Source organism: Benincasa hispida, chromosome 1 (genome assembly GCF_027475165.1).
Source record: "Benincasa hispida cultivar pf3 chromosome 1, pf3_genome.v1.1, whole genome shotgun sequence".
Classification (NCBI taxonomy): Eukaryota; Viridiplantae; Streptophyta; class Magnoliopsida; order Cucurbitales; family Cucurbitaceae; genus Benincasa; species Benincasa hispida.
Window position 1 is genome coordinate 6,448,689 of NC_143478.1, and position 8,839 is coordinate 6,457,527.

Consider the following 8,839-nt stretch of genomic DNA (forward strand, 5'->3'; position numbering starts at 1 on the left):
CATTTTTTTATTATTTGATACAATATTTACAATTTTCTTCTCAAATTAAGATAATTTACACTTCAAACACATACCATTATAATCCAAACCAAAATAATTTACACCCTAGAAACAAACTATTATAACCTAACTATAATAACAACTTTTTGTCTTAAATGTCTTCTAAAATGTTATCCAATGGAGTTTAAGAGATGGATAGAAATATGAGGTTTTTTTTTTCTTCCGAAAATGACATTTTTTAATCTCCTAAAGATTGTTTATTTCCAGAGAGTCTACATAAATTTTTCAAAAAAATGTCGATACTTCATTTCTTATTTATGGCAGAAAATAGAATACGTCATTTTCTTTCATATACTAAGTATTATGCCATTTAAATTTAGGATTTTAGTAGTTCACTACCAATGGAGAATTAAATTGAAAAGAGTAAAAAAAAAAAAATATAAACAAAAAAAAAGTTTTAAGTCAACATAAAAAATTAAGCTGAGTAGCTAAAATGAGCATAAATCAATGTAATTCTTGTATTATCAACCTGAAAATCATAAGTTTGATTTCTCTACCTATATATTGCAAAAAAAAAAAAAAAAAGAAAAAAACTAGGGAACTAAAATATACATTAAGCTTTATTTAATATATATATATATATATTTTTTATAATTTATATTTTCTTAAGAAAGGTTTCTAAGGATATTTTGACGATATTAATATATGGTGCAAATTATACACATATGGTAAGTTGGTAACAGTATTGCCTCCGACTTTGACTTTTCCTTGCGTCATAGTCATTGTGGACCATTCGATCATCTCAGTTCTTTATCTGACGGCCGAATGGGCACTCAGTATTGTGGATTGGCGTGTAGTGGATTGCAGCTCTTTTGCCATGTCCTTTACTTCAAAATAGGAAATTCCACACGGTGGAGCAGGGGTAGACATGTAATTTCCTATTTTAACACTTCAATATATCCAAAAATGTATTCATATTGTTAAATAATACATATAAAAAAGGGTATTTCCATAAATATTAATAAAGAAGAAAGCAGTGTTGGTCCAAATTTAGTTTTTATAATATTTATTTTCAGTTTTATAATTATTATGACATTTTTTAAAAAAGCTTCTATGCATATGTATATTTTGGTATTGTCATTAGTTTCTTTTTGAGATTTAGCAATAATTTCATATCAACTATGGTCAGCTTGTGACAGTATATTTGAATATAAATTGATTTTAAATTTTAACTAAATTTATTAATTATATCTCAAAGTTTAATTTAGAGATAATTGATATATGTACTTAAACTTCAAATCAAATTTATCTTGTATTAAGTAATGAAACGGTAACATTTTTCTTATTTTAAATTAAGAAAAACTACGTTAATTTCTAAGTCGTAGTTAATCGCTTAAATGTGGTTTAGCATCTTAACCCTTTTTTTAAAAACAAAAATAATAAGTTCAAAATCATGTTTTTTAAAATACATATTTTCAGTTATAGCAAAATGGGACAATTTATTTAAAATATAGCAAAATATCACTTTCTGATGACAACGACTTTTGTTTTTTTTAAACAATTATCTTTATTTTTTTTAAAAAAAACAATTACCCTTTTTTAAAGTTTATTTAAGTACTTTAAACTAGATGTAATCATTTCGTTTTTTGTTTTTGAAAATGAAGCTTATATATACTATTTTTCCCTCTAAATTCCTTCTTTTGTTATATATTTTTATTGATTGTTTAAAAAAATCAAGCCATATTTGAAAACTAAAAAAAATATCTATTAAAAAATTGTTTTTGGTTTTTAAATTTGACTAAGAATTAATCATTGTACTTAGAAAAGATGCAGATGATTGTAAGAAATAAAGATGACATAGACTTAATTTTAAAAAACAAAAAACAAAAAATGAAATTGTTACTCAAAGAGCCCAAACTAATCTCTTGATTTTATATTATATTCAAATTAATTTTGTAATTTTTTAAAATTAAATTTGAAAATCTAAAAGTATTTTATAAAAGTTATTGGGATATTTACAAATTTCTCATTGGCAAGGTATATTAGATATGTATCTCTAATAAAGATACTAGGCTTAGGTCACATGTCTTGTAATTGTACGGATTTTAATTCGAAAAATTTGATTTACAGAAACAAATATATATATATATATATAGTATTTATTGGCTCTCTGTAAGTTGTGAAAATATAATCAAATAATTGGTTTTTGGTATGGAAATTGCTATTATTATTTAAACAATTTCAAAGAATTAAATTTAAGATTTATTAAAAAAATATAAACGTAATTTAAGATTTATTGAAACTACATTAACTAAAATCACAATTAAAATTATAATGACGAATGTGAAACGAACACAAAGTACATGAATCAAAATAGTATTTTAGCCTAATTATATCATAAATTAATTAATTTTTTATTTAAATTTCATTTTAGTGTCTACACTTTAATACTTATCTTATTTTCTAAAGAAACATTAAAAAAAAAATGATTTAATTCCCATATTTAGTAATTTAAGCTTTCAAATATTTTATCATCTCACGAACTAAGCTATATTCAATTTTATATATTTTATATTTAAATTTCTACACTTTAATACTTATTCTATTTTCTAAAGAAACATTAAAAAAATGATTTGATTCCTATATTTAGTAATTTAAGCTTTCAAATATTTTATCATCTCACAAACTTAGCTATATTCAAATAAAAATCTACTTATTATGTTGTTAATTTATTTAACGTGCTCTTTTAAAAAAAAAAAAAAAAAAAATTATCGAGACAAAACGAAAAGATATACAAACGTATTATTTATTAAGATGTTTTACTTGTAGCTCCAATATTTATTGTCCGAATCTCTCACCCTATTGGTTAAAAAATAAAAAATAAAAAATAATAAAAACACCTCCATATAATTTTAATACACACTTCTTTTTAGGTGCTGGAGACTTAAGGAAATTTATTACAAAGTTCAAGTTATGATTAATAATAAGTCAACTTTGAGAGAGATTTTTTTTTTCCCCTTTTTTTAGAGAAAACATTTGGGGTAGATATTCTAATATAGCACAACAAATATTTTTAAAAAAAAAACTAACAATATGTGTTCAATATTCAAAATCATGACCAATAAATTAAAAGAGACCATTAATACAATATATGCTTAAGTTTATTATAATAATAATTATTATTATTATTACAAGAATGAAATGCATATTATATATATGTATATAAAGTTTTAGACACTAAAATTATACATTTAAATAGGAAAGTTGAAATTTTTTTTTTAAAAAAATTGACAAGTTTTTGTTTTTCTTTCATTAATACTATGTTTTGACTTCATAGAAAATTAAGGCGCAAAATAGGTTGGGCAATACCAAACATTTAGGTTTTGAGCATTTAAAAAAATAAATAAAAATCTACCATAGGGATTGAAGAAATAAATTAATTTTTGAGAATATAGATTATTTAAAGAACAAGCAATATAAGATATTTAAATACTAGCATTAACTTTCCCCAATGTCCTAATATTGGTAACACCCAATTTTCCCTTTTGTCTATTTCTATTTTATTAAATTTATTTTTGTTTTCAACATGTATAAATAAATGTATGGCAATATATGGTTATAAAAATAATACACTAATAAATAAAAAAGGTCAAACACATGTTTTTGGAGATTGGAGAAATCTTCCACTCCAAGTTTTTTAAAAATTATATTTTAACTTCATAAACGTTGAAAAATATTGAGTTATTCTTTGTATTTTAGTGATTATATATGTGCTTAAACTGACTCAACAAGTTACATAATTGATATATATAGGTAGTCAAATTTTACATTATTTATGTATTTAAGTTCCTAATAATTCATTTGAGTTACCTTATAAATTTGATACATACAATCTAAAGCTGGTAATATCAACATAGTAAAGTTATCATAAAATATTTACTCGACAAAAAACGATAAGGTTAGATCAATCCACCATTCTCTATGTTGTTGAAACTTTTTTAAAAAATGTTGTTTCATTTATATTTCTAATCTTTATGTTAATTTTTTTTTTCTATCATTAATGTTGTTGCTAAATTCAAACTAAGAAAATAATTGGACTTTTTCATGATACAAAAGATTAGTTTCGTCTAATGGAGGAAAAACGTTAACATGCAAAATAGGAAAATCTGCACACCAGTCACTAGACACGATTAGATGCTTAAAGCTAGAGTGAACAAGTGCAACAAGTTAGTTTGAGGGAGAATAAACTTACTTCTTCTAAAGTCACCGTGAATTTATATATGGAGTAGATGACCAAAAGGTTATATAAAATAGGGTTAAGAGGCTGAATCGAGACAACCATCCACTTAAACGGGTTGGGACATGGATTAATTAGGTCAAAAGCTCAAGGATATCTCCTTCTCCTATGTTCGTTTTGGTCCTAGATTGCTGTATTACGTTTGGGTATTGGTGTTTTTTGGCCAATTATTTATGTTCATATTTGATGTTGATTATACCTTTCAATTCAAAACCCGTGTATATAATAGTGATTAAAATGTATTGATGCAAAATTGATTGATTGATTGAAGAGAATTACGGAACTTTGGAGAAAGAGGAAAGAAGACATTTCACATGGGTGAAGTCAAAGTAAAAGCTTTGCCAAATCGTCAAGCATGGCTTTTATAACATTTATGAGAACTAAGCCATTTTTAATATGGGTTTTCTTTGATTTGTGTACATTATATTAAATAGATATTTTTCTTTCACTATGAAATACTAAACTTCTTCAATTAAGAGAAACGAAATTATTGTATTAGGTTGAATTTGGCTTTTGAGTAGGAGGGTTTTTAATTTTTTAATTAAAATTATTTTTCAAAATTTTCGTAATATTTGATTAGATTGTCAAAAGTGGACTTAGAAAGGTTTTAAGATATGTTTGAGAGTGATTTTAACACGTTTGTTGTGAAAATCTATCTTAAACATGTCTTTAACCATGATTTTTTTTTTTTAATGTTTGACTTTACAATTTTAAATGTGTTTTTCATATCATACTGATTTTGAATCATCAAAGGTCCGTTTGTTTTTGTGGGAATGTAGATAACAAAATTTTTTAAATGCCCTAAGATTAAAGATGTCCAACATCTTTAGATAATTAGGTTTTTTTTGTAGTAATATTTTTACAAATATTTGAGAATACTTGGATAACTATGTTCGATTGGTAAGATTTATACCTGAGAATATTTTAAATTTACATAATATTCCAACAATGTCCTTACAATTCTTCATTAATTCATAATTAATTTTATATAATTTGACCTTATACAACATATATATTTTTATTAATTTATTTTTTTTTGTAAAAATTAATATAGTTTGTTATTTTTTAAAAATAGTAAATATTATTTTAAGAATTTTTTTTTATCAAATATATATTAATTTCAATTTGAATTATAATTTGAATATTTTTCCATTAAAACAAAAACAAGTACAACATAATTTTTATTAGTGATATATATGGTTGACAATATTTATTTTAATTATAAAATAAAAATAAAAAAGAATGATAAATATGTATATATAAAAAAAAGAAGGATTAAAAAAGAAAAAAAATGGATGCCTTATATAACATGGGAATCCTTAAAACCTATGTTTCAAGAGGGACCCAAAAGTCTCAATATGCTCTTTGTAAGGGTATCATAGGATGCTTGAAAATCTCAAGACGTCGAGGCATCTTATATTACTGCAAAACAAATGTTTAAAAGTGATTTGAAAGGACAATTGATTACAATTTCAAAATCACTTTCAAACATACTTAAGTAAACTCATAAATTCGCAAATCGCATGGTTTATTAATTTTGACAAACGTTGATATGCAACATTCTAGAAACTTGTCAAAGCGAGTTTAGCTCGATGATAATTAACATGCATTTTCTTCTTTGAAGTCGGTGGTTTGATCTCCCATCTTTATAATTGTTGTACTAAAAAAATTGATTGTATCATTGTTTAGACGTAAAAATAGGTTATTAGAGAGGGTGAATACAAAAAGAGCGGCCACAATCAATGTTTAAGGTCCCATTTGTAATCATTTTGTTTTTGAAAATTAAATCTATAGACACTACTTCCACCCCCATATGTCTTCCTTTGTTATATAATTTTCACTGATGATTTAAAAAATCAACCAAAAATTTGAAACTAAAAAAGTAGCTTGCGACAAGTTGTTTTGTTTTTGCAATTTGGCTAAGAATTCAACCATTGTACTTAACATATGCAAATCATTATAAGAAATGGGGATGAAATAGGCTTAATTTTCAAAAACATAAACAAAAAACCAAATGGTTATCAAACGGGATCTAAAATATTGATATTTTTGAATATATATATATATATATATATATATAATAAAAAATTAAAATTTTAAATAAAGAAATAAACAATTTACACTTTTTAACTAGCTTTTAAACAAATTCAAATGTTTATGGTATACGGATTTCTTGTGATTTGGTTGAGTATTTTTAGAACAATTGGAGATAGAGGATACAAACTACGGTTATTAACACACTTAGGTGCCAAGTGAGACATGCTCGCTTTGGCGATTTAATTGAGTTATTAATTCATTAATGAGTACTTGAGTTATCTTAGTCTTTATTATTATTTTTTTTTCATCTAAGTGACTTTTCATGACCGTTAAATAGTGATTAAGATACTATTTTGGTTCTAGTATTTTTAGATCCTATTTCTTTTTTAATCCATGTACTACCACTAAATCCTAAATTTAATCTATTTCTTTTTCCTTAGTTTAGTTAACTATATTTCGACAATGTATTAGATTGGTTCTATCCCAGTTCGAATATTGTTGAAGATAAAGATATTTTGTAGTTGATGTAGTCCCCAAATTGATCAAACTATAAATAGCAGGTAATTGCTGATATTTCTTAACAACCGTCCTTCTAATTTTACTCATGTAATTAACATAATCTTCATATTTTATTATTATTTTAGATTATGTTTAACTACTTTTCAAATTAATCTCATATTGATTAAATATCCTTATTTTTCTACCAAATTTATATTTTGAATATCTATATATTATTAAATTTTATTTTATCCATATATTTTATTCAAACCTTTGAATGATTTTTCATTACTTTATATGTATTCAATTTTATTCAAATCTTTAAATTGTTTTTCATAATTTTATACATACATTCTTAATAAATTAGTTGTACATTCTCATATTCTTAACAAATTAGTTTTATATATTATTTTAACGGTTTAGAAAAAAAGAAATATCACTACGTAAAGAAATGACCATAAATTTTGCTACTCACACAAAGTGTTCATTGATTTAGGTTTTGTTATGGTTTCTTTAACAAGCTATTGTTTGGGCTATGACTTTACAACTAGATTCCTCTTTGATAGTCGATGGATGAGAATTCTCACTACCATGATTTTCGAAATTTTGAGGCTTATATTCCATCAAATTTATAGTTCCAACAAATTCTGTATTTGAATAATGAATTACCAGACATTGATTATTCTTTCCAACCTCCTAATTATTTATTTCTGAGATTTCGATTCCTTTCAATTTTGTATTCCCACCAGAGTATGTTTACTTTTTAGGAGCAAATCTGTATGGAAGAAAACTATACGTGGATTAGACACTTTGTCAGAATGCATTATTTAATGTGTGATAGTTGTCTAGGTAGAGGGTATTTGTTGTTTTCAAACGGTTTTGAAACTCTCACACCTTTAGAATTCCATGTGGGGTAGTTTTGACAATTGTTAATCATTATTTTCTAATTTTATAATCTACTTTGCTATTTTTACAATTTTAAAAAGTTTTTGCTATTTATCCAAATGAAAACTTAAATTTTGTTATTTATCTAGTCAACCCAATGTTTTTTAAAATTAGGCCCGTGACCCATGTTTATGAATTTTGCAAAAATGAAAAAAATATTTAAGCCCAACCTAATTTCACTGATGGATTGAAACAAAAAGACGAAAATACCCTCACGAATTTAATTCACTTAGCTTCACCCCTATTCTCTCATCTTCACGAAATTTTAGGGTTTGTTACAAGTCTACAACAAACACTTTTCATCTTCCCTTCCTCTCTCAAGGATGCAACAAACGCCCAAAGCCATTCCAGGTCCTACCCTTTCTCTAATTGTCTTTGGTGAAGATCCCCTTTGATCTTCTCCCGGTGCAAAAATTGTTGTGTGATTATGTTTCAATTGGAGGTGTAATTAATAACGGAATATTTAACTTAATCCTTCATCATCGCTTTGATTCTCGTATTAGGCAAAATCTAGGGAAATTAGATCTCATCCGAGTTTATAATTTAACAAAAAATAAATGCATGATACTATTCACCTCATATATTCTGTATTCCTATTTGAGAAAGATGAACAAAAGTGGTGTTTAGGAATTTTCTTAGGGTTTTACATAATTTTTCCCAATTAGGAACCTATCTCTTTTACCTTTTCTTGTATGAATTTTCTTGGAAGATTTTAAATTTCTATGTTTACCTAAATCATGCCTTCATTTTCTCTTCTTCTTTGGTTACGATATTGTCATCTAATTGCTTTATGATTATCACATAGTTAATAGTTTTATGATATTATAATTTAATTGCTTTCTGATTGTCACCTGATTACTTTTTTTTTGTCACATGAATAGTAGTATTTGATATTGGTTTATGATTTCCATCTGACTACCTTCTATTTTGTATCATTACTCAATTCTGACTTCCGATCATATGATTTCTATCTAATTACCATATGATTGTTATTCAATTGTTATCTGATTACTATCTTATACTTATTTTTAATTCATTCTCTATTATTTTAGGTTAGTGAGA